The 7,179-nt window shown below is 41.3% G+C and overlaps 1 pseudogene; it reads left to right on the top strand.

The window, feature by feature from the left end:
- Positions 1-4,439: 4,439 nt before the first annotated feature.
- On the top strand, positions 4,440-6,676 carry LOC133251994 (CREB-regulated transcription coactivator 2-like; annotated as a pseudogene).
- The last annotated feature ends 503 nt before the right edge of the window (positions 6,677-7,179 follow it).

Genomic DNA, 7,179 nt, shown 5'->3' with positions numbered 1-7,179 from the left:
TCTTGGTCAGTTTGAGAAGATTGAAATAATAACAAGCATCTTTTCAGACTACAATGCTATGACACTAGAAACCAAAAAGAAGAAAAAAAACTTGAAAAGACACAAGTATATGTGGAGGCTAAACAGTATTCTACTAAACAATGAATGGGTCCATGAAAAAAATACTTGAAGATAAATGACAATGAAAACACAGTGGCTCAAAATCTTTGGGAAGCAGCAAAAGTTCTAAAATGAGAATTTATAGTGACACAAGCCTACATCAGAAAATAAGAAAAATCTTAAAAAAAAAACTCTAACCTTACATCTAAAGGAACTAGAAAAAGAAAGCAAAACAACAACAACAAAAAACCCAACACAAGTTAGTAGGAGGAAATGAATCATATAATTGAAAGCAAAAATAAATCAAGACTAAAAATACAATAGAAAAGATCAATGAAGGTAAAAGCTGTATTTTTTTCAAAAAATAAACAATATTGTTAAACTTCTAGACAGACTGATCAAGGAAAATGACTGAGATGTACAAATCAATAAAATAAGAACTGAAAAAAGAGAGGTTACAACTAACACTACAGAAGTACAAAGGATAATAGGGAATTGCTAAGAACAATTATATGCCAATGAAATGATCAACAGAGAAGAAATGGACACATTCCAAGAGCTGCACAATATCACAAGACTGAATCAGGAATATGAACAGAACAATTACCAGCAATCACACTGAATTCGTGATTAAAAAAAAATCCCAACTATCAAAAACTCCAAGACCAGGTAATTCACAAGTGAATTCTACCAAACATTTATCAAAGAGTTAATGCCAATACTTCTCTAACTATTCCAAAAACTCTAGAGGAACAGATGCTTCATAACTCATTCTACAGGGTCAGCATTTATCTGATACTAAATCAAAGATATAAAAAATAAAGGAAGATGCAGGCCAGTATCACTGAGAAACATATATGTAAAAACCTTCAAGAAAATATTAGCAAGCCAAATTAAAATATACTTTAAAAGGATCATACACTTTGATCAAATGGATTCACACCAGAAATGCAAGGATAGTTCCATAAGCAAAAATCAATCAATGTAATACAAGACATTAATAAGTTGAAGAATAAAACAAATACAACCATCTCAATAAATATAAAATGTTTTTGACAAAATTCAACATCCATTTGTGATTTAAAAAATAAAGTGAGTACAAAGAGAATATGCCTCAAGATTATATAGAACATTGCAATAAGCCCAGAGCTATCACCATACTCAAAAGTTAAAAGCTGAAAGCATTTCCTATAAAACCAGGATCTAGACACCGATGCCTCTATTGCCACTTTTCTTCAACAGAGTACTGGTAGTCCTAGCCACAGCAGAAGTAGATGTTTTTCTGGAGCTCTCTTGGTTTTTTAATGAAAAAAGTTGGCTTAAAACTCAACATTTAGAAAATGAAGATCATGGCATCTGGTCCCATCACTTCATAGCAAATAGATGGGGAAACAATGGAAACAGTGACAGACTTTATTTTCTTGGGGTCTAAAATCACTTCAGATGGTAACTACAGGCATGAAATTAAGACACTTGCTCCTTGAAAGAAAAGCTATGACCAACCTAGACAGCATATTAAAAAGCAGGGGCATTACTTTGCCAGTAAAGTTCTCTCTAATCAAAGCTATGGTTTTTCCAGTGATCATGTATGGATGTGAGAGTTGGACTATAAAGAAAGCTGAGTGCTGAAGAATTGATGCTTTTGAACTGTGGTGTTGGAGAAGACTCTTGAGAGTCCCTTGGACTTCAAGGAGATCCAACCAGTCCATCCTAAGAAAATCAGTCCTGAATATTCATTGGAAGGACTGATGTTGAAGCTGAAACTCCAATACTTTGGCCACCTGATACGAAGAACTGACTCATTGGAAAAGACTCTGATGCTGGGTAAGACTGAAGGCAGGAGGAGAAGGGGACGACAGAGGATGAGATAGTGGATGGCATCTCCAACTCAATGGACAGGAGTTTGAGCAAGCTCCAGGAGTTGGTGATAGATGGGGAAGCCTGGCATGCTGCAGTCCATGGGGTTGCAAAAAATCAGACATGACTGAGTGGCTGAACTGAACTGAATTGAGTCTCAGTGGTCAGACAAGCAAAAGAAATAATCCAAATTGGAAAGGAGAAATATAAGTGTTACTGTTTGCAGGTGATATGATACTATAAAAAATCCTCTTAACCCCTACAAATGTCTAAGAACTCATCAGTGACTTCAGTACAATTACAGGATGCAAAATTAATATATAGAAATCTGTCATGTATTTATTGAATATATATTAAAGCAAAATATCAGAATGAGAAATTTTTAAAATATCATATATAATTACATCAAAAGAATTAAAATACCTTGGAATAAGTTTAACTAAAGTGATAAAAAATCTGTACTTGAAAAGTTATAAGACACTGATGGAAGTACTTGAAGATAACACATACATATGAGACAATATACTGTGCTCATGGATTAGAATAACTAATATTGTTAAAATGAGAATACTATCCAAGGCAATCTAGAGATGCAATGCAGCTGTAATCAAAATAACAATGATATTTTTCAGAGAACTAAAATAAATAATTTTAAAACTTATGTGGAAACAAAAAATATCCCAGAGACCAAAAAATTCTTGAGAAAGAACATCACTGGAAGAATCAGGCTCCCTGACTTCAGACTGTACTACAAAGCTATAGTAATAAAAGCAGTGTGGTACTGGTACAAAATCAGACATTTAATCAGCGGAAGAGAATGGAGAGTCCAGAAATAAACCTATGTACTTATGGTCAATTAATCTACAATAAAAAAGGCAAGAATCCACAATGAAGAGAAGACAGTTTTTTTCAAAAACTGTACTCAGAAAACTGGAAAGTTACATGAACACATGTATATCTGTGGCAGATTCATTTCGATATTTGCAAAACTAATACAAATTTGTAAAGTTTTAAAATAAAATAAAATTCAAAATAGTCTCAAAAAAAAAAAAAAAGAATGACATTAGAACATTTTCTCATACTATATACAAAAATAAACTGACAATGAGTTAAAGTTCTAAATATAAGACCAGACACCATAAAACTCCCAGCAGAGAACATAGGCAGAAAACTCTTGAACGTATATCATAGCCTTCTTTGTTTGGATCTGTCTCCTATGGCATAAGAAATAAAAGCAAAAATAAACAAATGTGACCTAATTTAACTTAAAAGCTTTTGCATAGCAAAATAAACCATCAACAAAATGAAAAGGCAATCTACTGAATGAAAATTAATTGTAAATGACATGACCAATAAGGAGTTAATCTATCATATTTAAGTAGCTCATACAAGTCAAACATGCAAACACATGACCCAATTAAAAAATGATAGAACATATGAATAGACGTTTTCCCAAAGAAGACATACAGATAACCAACAGGCACAGGGAAAGATGTGTGATATCAGCAATCATCAGAGAAATGCAAATCAAAACCAAAATGAATTATCTTCTCCCCCTTCTCAGAATAACTAACATCAAAAACCAAAAATAACAAATGTTGGGGAGGATATGACAAAAAAGGAACACTTGTATGCTATTGATGGTAATGTAAATTGGTACAACCACTATAGCAAACCATATAGTTTCCTCAAAAGAACCAAAAAGATAAACTACCATGTGATTAACCAATTCCACTTCTGTGTATGTATCTGAACTAAAAAAAAAAAAAACTAATTCAAAACATGCATACCCCAATGTTCATAGCACCATTATTTATCATAGTCAAAATATGGAAGCACCCCAAGTGCAGACGAATGTATAAAGAATATATATATATACACACACACACACACACACACACACACACGTACACACATATATACAGTAGCATAGTACTCAGCCATACAAAAGAATGAAATCTTGCCATTCAACAATATGGATGGACTGACAGTATTATGCTAAGTGAAATGTCAGACAAAGCCAAATAGTGTGTGATTTTACTTGTATGTGGCATCTAAAACACAAAATAAACGAACAAACATAACTAAACAGAAACAGAGTCATAGATACAGAGAACAAATAGGTGGTTTCCAGAGAGGAGGGGTGGTGGGGAGAGAAATAGGCAGATTAAGAAGCACGAAATTTCAGTTGATAGTCATAGGTATGAAATGTACAATATGGGGAATATGGTAAATATAGTTTCTTTGCATGTTGAGAAATTATAACTAGACTTATCATGGTGATCATTTTGTATAGTTAGAAATATCAGATTAATATGTGGTAACCAGGAGATAATTTAGTGTTGTAGGTCAATTATACTTCAGAAGGAAGAAAGAAAAACTTCAAAGGTGGCAGCAGCTATGGCTAGAAGAGCCGGGCTGGGGCCCATGGTGGAGGTGGAGGCTTGTATTGGGAGGGTGGTGGGTAGGGAAGGGGGAGAAAGATGGTGACATCTGGAGCAAATGGGCCGGTTCGGCCACGGCTTCAGCTTCCAATCTGCTTAAGTTTTTTGAGAAGATCGCGCTGCAGAAGCAATGTCAGGCCGAGGAGACGGTGGTCTTCGAGGAGGTGATGATGGACTTTGGCTCCATCCAGTTACAGGCCCAAAAACTGGGGCTGGCATACACAAGGAGCTTCCATTATAGTGGCTCTCTGCCCAACGTGAACCAGGTTGGCTGTGGCCTGGCTGAGTTCCAGGGTCCCTTCCACTCCCCTCTGGATTCATCTTGGAGCACTTGGCACCACGGGCTGGTGGAACAGGTGCAGCGAGGTCCCCGAAGAATGGTGTCCCCACTTCACCGCTACCCCCGCCACATTGACAGCTCTCCCTATTGCCCTATTTATCTCCTTCCCCGGAGTCCAGTTAGTGGAGGACAATGCCCTGGGGCAATTTCCCTGCAGAAAAGGGGCAGTTGTTTCGACTACCATCTGCCCTTAAGCGAACAAGCTCTGACTCTGTCCTTCACTAAAGAATGATGAACCCCAGCCCTCCAGACACTTATCCAGGCCCTGCACCCACTAGAGTCCTGCCGATCAGCTGTGGAGGTTTTCTGGATGGCAAGATGGACTCCAAAGTCCCATCTGTTGAGGAGAACTTGCTAGATGGTAAGCACTTGCTGAAACCATGGGATGCTAAGAAGCTGTCCTCATCCTCCTCCCGACTTTGGTCCTGTGAAGTCACTGGAATTAACATTTCCCTGTCTCCTGACCAGCCTGCTACTGTGCCTGTCCTCCTACCTGCCATGAACACAGGAGGCTCCCTACCTGACCTTACCACCCTGCACTTCTGCACTTACTCCCACCACTGCCCACCCCATGGACCCAGAGGAGACAGCGTGTGTCAGCCTGAGTGGGGGCAACAGTCCCTTCAGTTTGACCCACACCATGACCCATCTGGGCATCAGTGGGGGCCTGGGCCTGGGCTATGATGTGCCAGGACTTCATTCACTTCTCAGCCACCCATCCTTGCAGTCCTCCCTAAGCAATCCCAAACTCCAGGCTTCCCTGAGCAGTCCTCAGCCCCAGCTCCAGGGCTCCCACAGTCACCCCTCATGTCTACTTGCCTTCTCCTTGGCCCACCATGCACTGCCCACCACCTCCCTGGGTCACCCCTCGCTCAGTGCCCTGGCCCTCTCCTCCTCCTCTTCCTCCTCTTCTGCTTCATCTCTGGTTCTGCCCTCCTTGCCAACCCCCACCCCCACCCCTGCCTTACTCAGCTTCTGCCCCCAGGGCCTTCCCCCACCACGGCCATGTGCCCCTCAGTCCCCATAGTTTGTGGGCCCAGCCAATGCCAGAAGGTCCCAACAGCAACTGCCCAAACAGTTTTTGCCAACAATGTCACCCACCTTGTCTTCCATCACTCAGGGTGTCCCCCTGGATAGCAGTAAGCTGCCCACCAACCAGCGGCTGCCTCCATATCCATTACAGCCTCCCAGGTTTCATTCTGCCTACCCAGCCACCCGCCCCAAAGCCTCTGCAGCAGCCAGGGCTGCCCTCTCAGGCCTGCTCAGTGCAGCCCTCAGGGTGTCAGCCTCAGGGCAGGCAGCTACAGTATGGGACACTGTACCCAGCCAGCCCCAGTGAGCGTGGGCAACTGTCTTACCACCAATCGATGAGTGACTTCAGCCTGGGGAACCTGGAGCAGTTCAGCATGGAGAACCCATGCTGGTGCTGGATCCCCCTGGCTTTTCCAAAGAGCCTGGATTCTTAGGGGATGAGAGGACAGTGAGTGACCCCCAGGACCCTCATGCCCTCAACCACGAGAATGTAACCCACTGTTCCCACTATGGCTCAGGGCCTAACATCATCCTCACAGGAGATGCCTCCCCAGGCTTCTACAAGGAGATTGCAGCGGCCCTGGCCTGAGTGCTGGGCTTCGAGGTGTCAGCAGCTGGGCTGGGCCTGGGGCTGGGGCTGGAGGAGGAGCTACACATGGAGCCACTGGGCCTGGAGGGGCTCAGCACGCTGAGCAACCCCTGCACCTTGCTGCCTGACCCGGCTGTGGAGGACTTGTTCCGCAGTGACCAGCTGCAGTGAGGCCGCCTCATTGCCATCCCTCTTCTCGGCCCTGTCCATCATCACTGTCCCTTTCCTCCATTCCCCCAACGTGGGGGGCTGGGGGAGCTCAAGGGAGGGCCTAAAGCACTTGTAATTTTGAACCATCTGTCTGGAGGTCACAGCCTGTTGGAAAATGGGGGGTAGAGGGGAGCCTTGAAGGCAGGGCTTGTCTGGATGCCTAGGGGTGGGCAGAGTGCCAGCCCCTCCTCACCACTCTTCCCCTTACAATGGAGAAGAGAGCCAGAGTAGATATTATTTTTTATTAAATATATGTTAATGGAAAATCCTATTAAATAAAAAAAAGGAAAGAAAGAAAAAACTCATGGAAAAAGAGATTAGCTTTGAGGGTACCAGAAATGAGGATTAAGGAAAGGGGGAATTAGGTGAAGATAATCAAAATATATATGAACTTCCATTTATAAGGTAATACCAGGATTGTACTGTACAACATGATAAATATAATTAACACTGATTTAAGTTATTTATGAAAATTGTTAAAAGAGTAAATCCTAAGAGTTTTCATCTCAAGAAAAACTTTTTTATATTTTTTTACAATTTTGTGTCTATTTGTGATAATGGATATGCACCAAACTTATTGTGCTAATCATTTCATGATGTATGTAAGT

This window comes from Bos javanicus, chromosome 7 (genome assembly GCF_032452875.1).
Source record: "Bos javanicus breed banteng chromosome 7, ARS-OSU_banteng_1.0, whole genome shotgun sequence".
Classification (NCBI taxonomy): Eukaryota; Metazoa; Chordata; class Mammalia; order Artiodactyla; family Bovidae; genus Bos; species Bos javanicus.
Note: the sequence above shows the minus strand (reverse complement) of the source record. Positions and strands in the feature narration are given on the sequence as shown.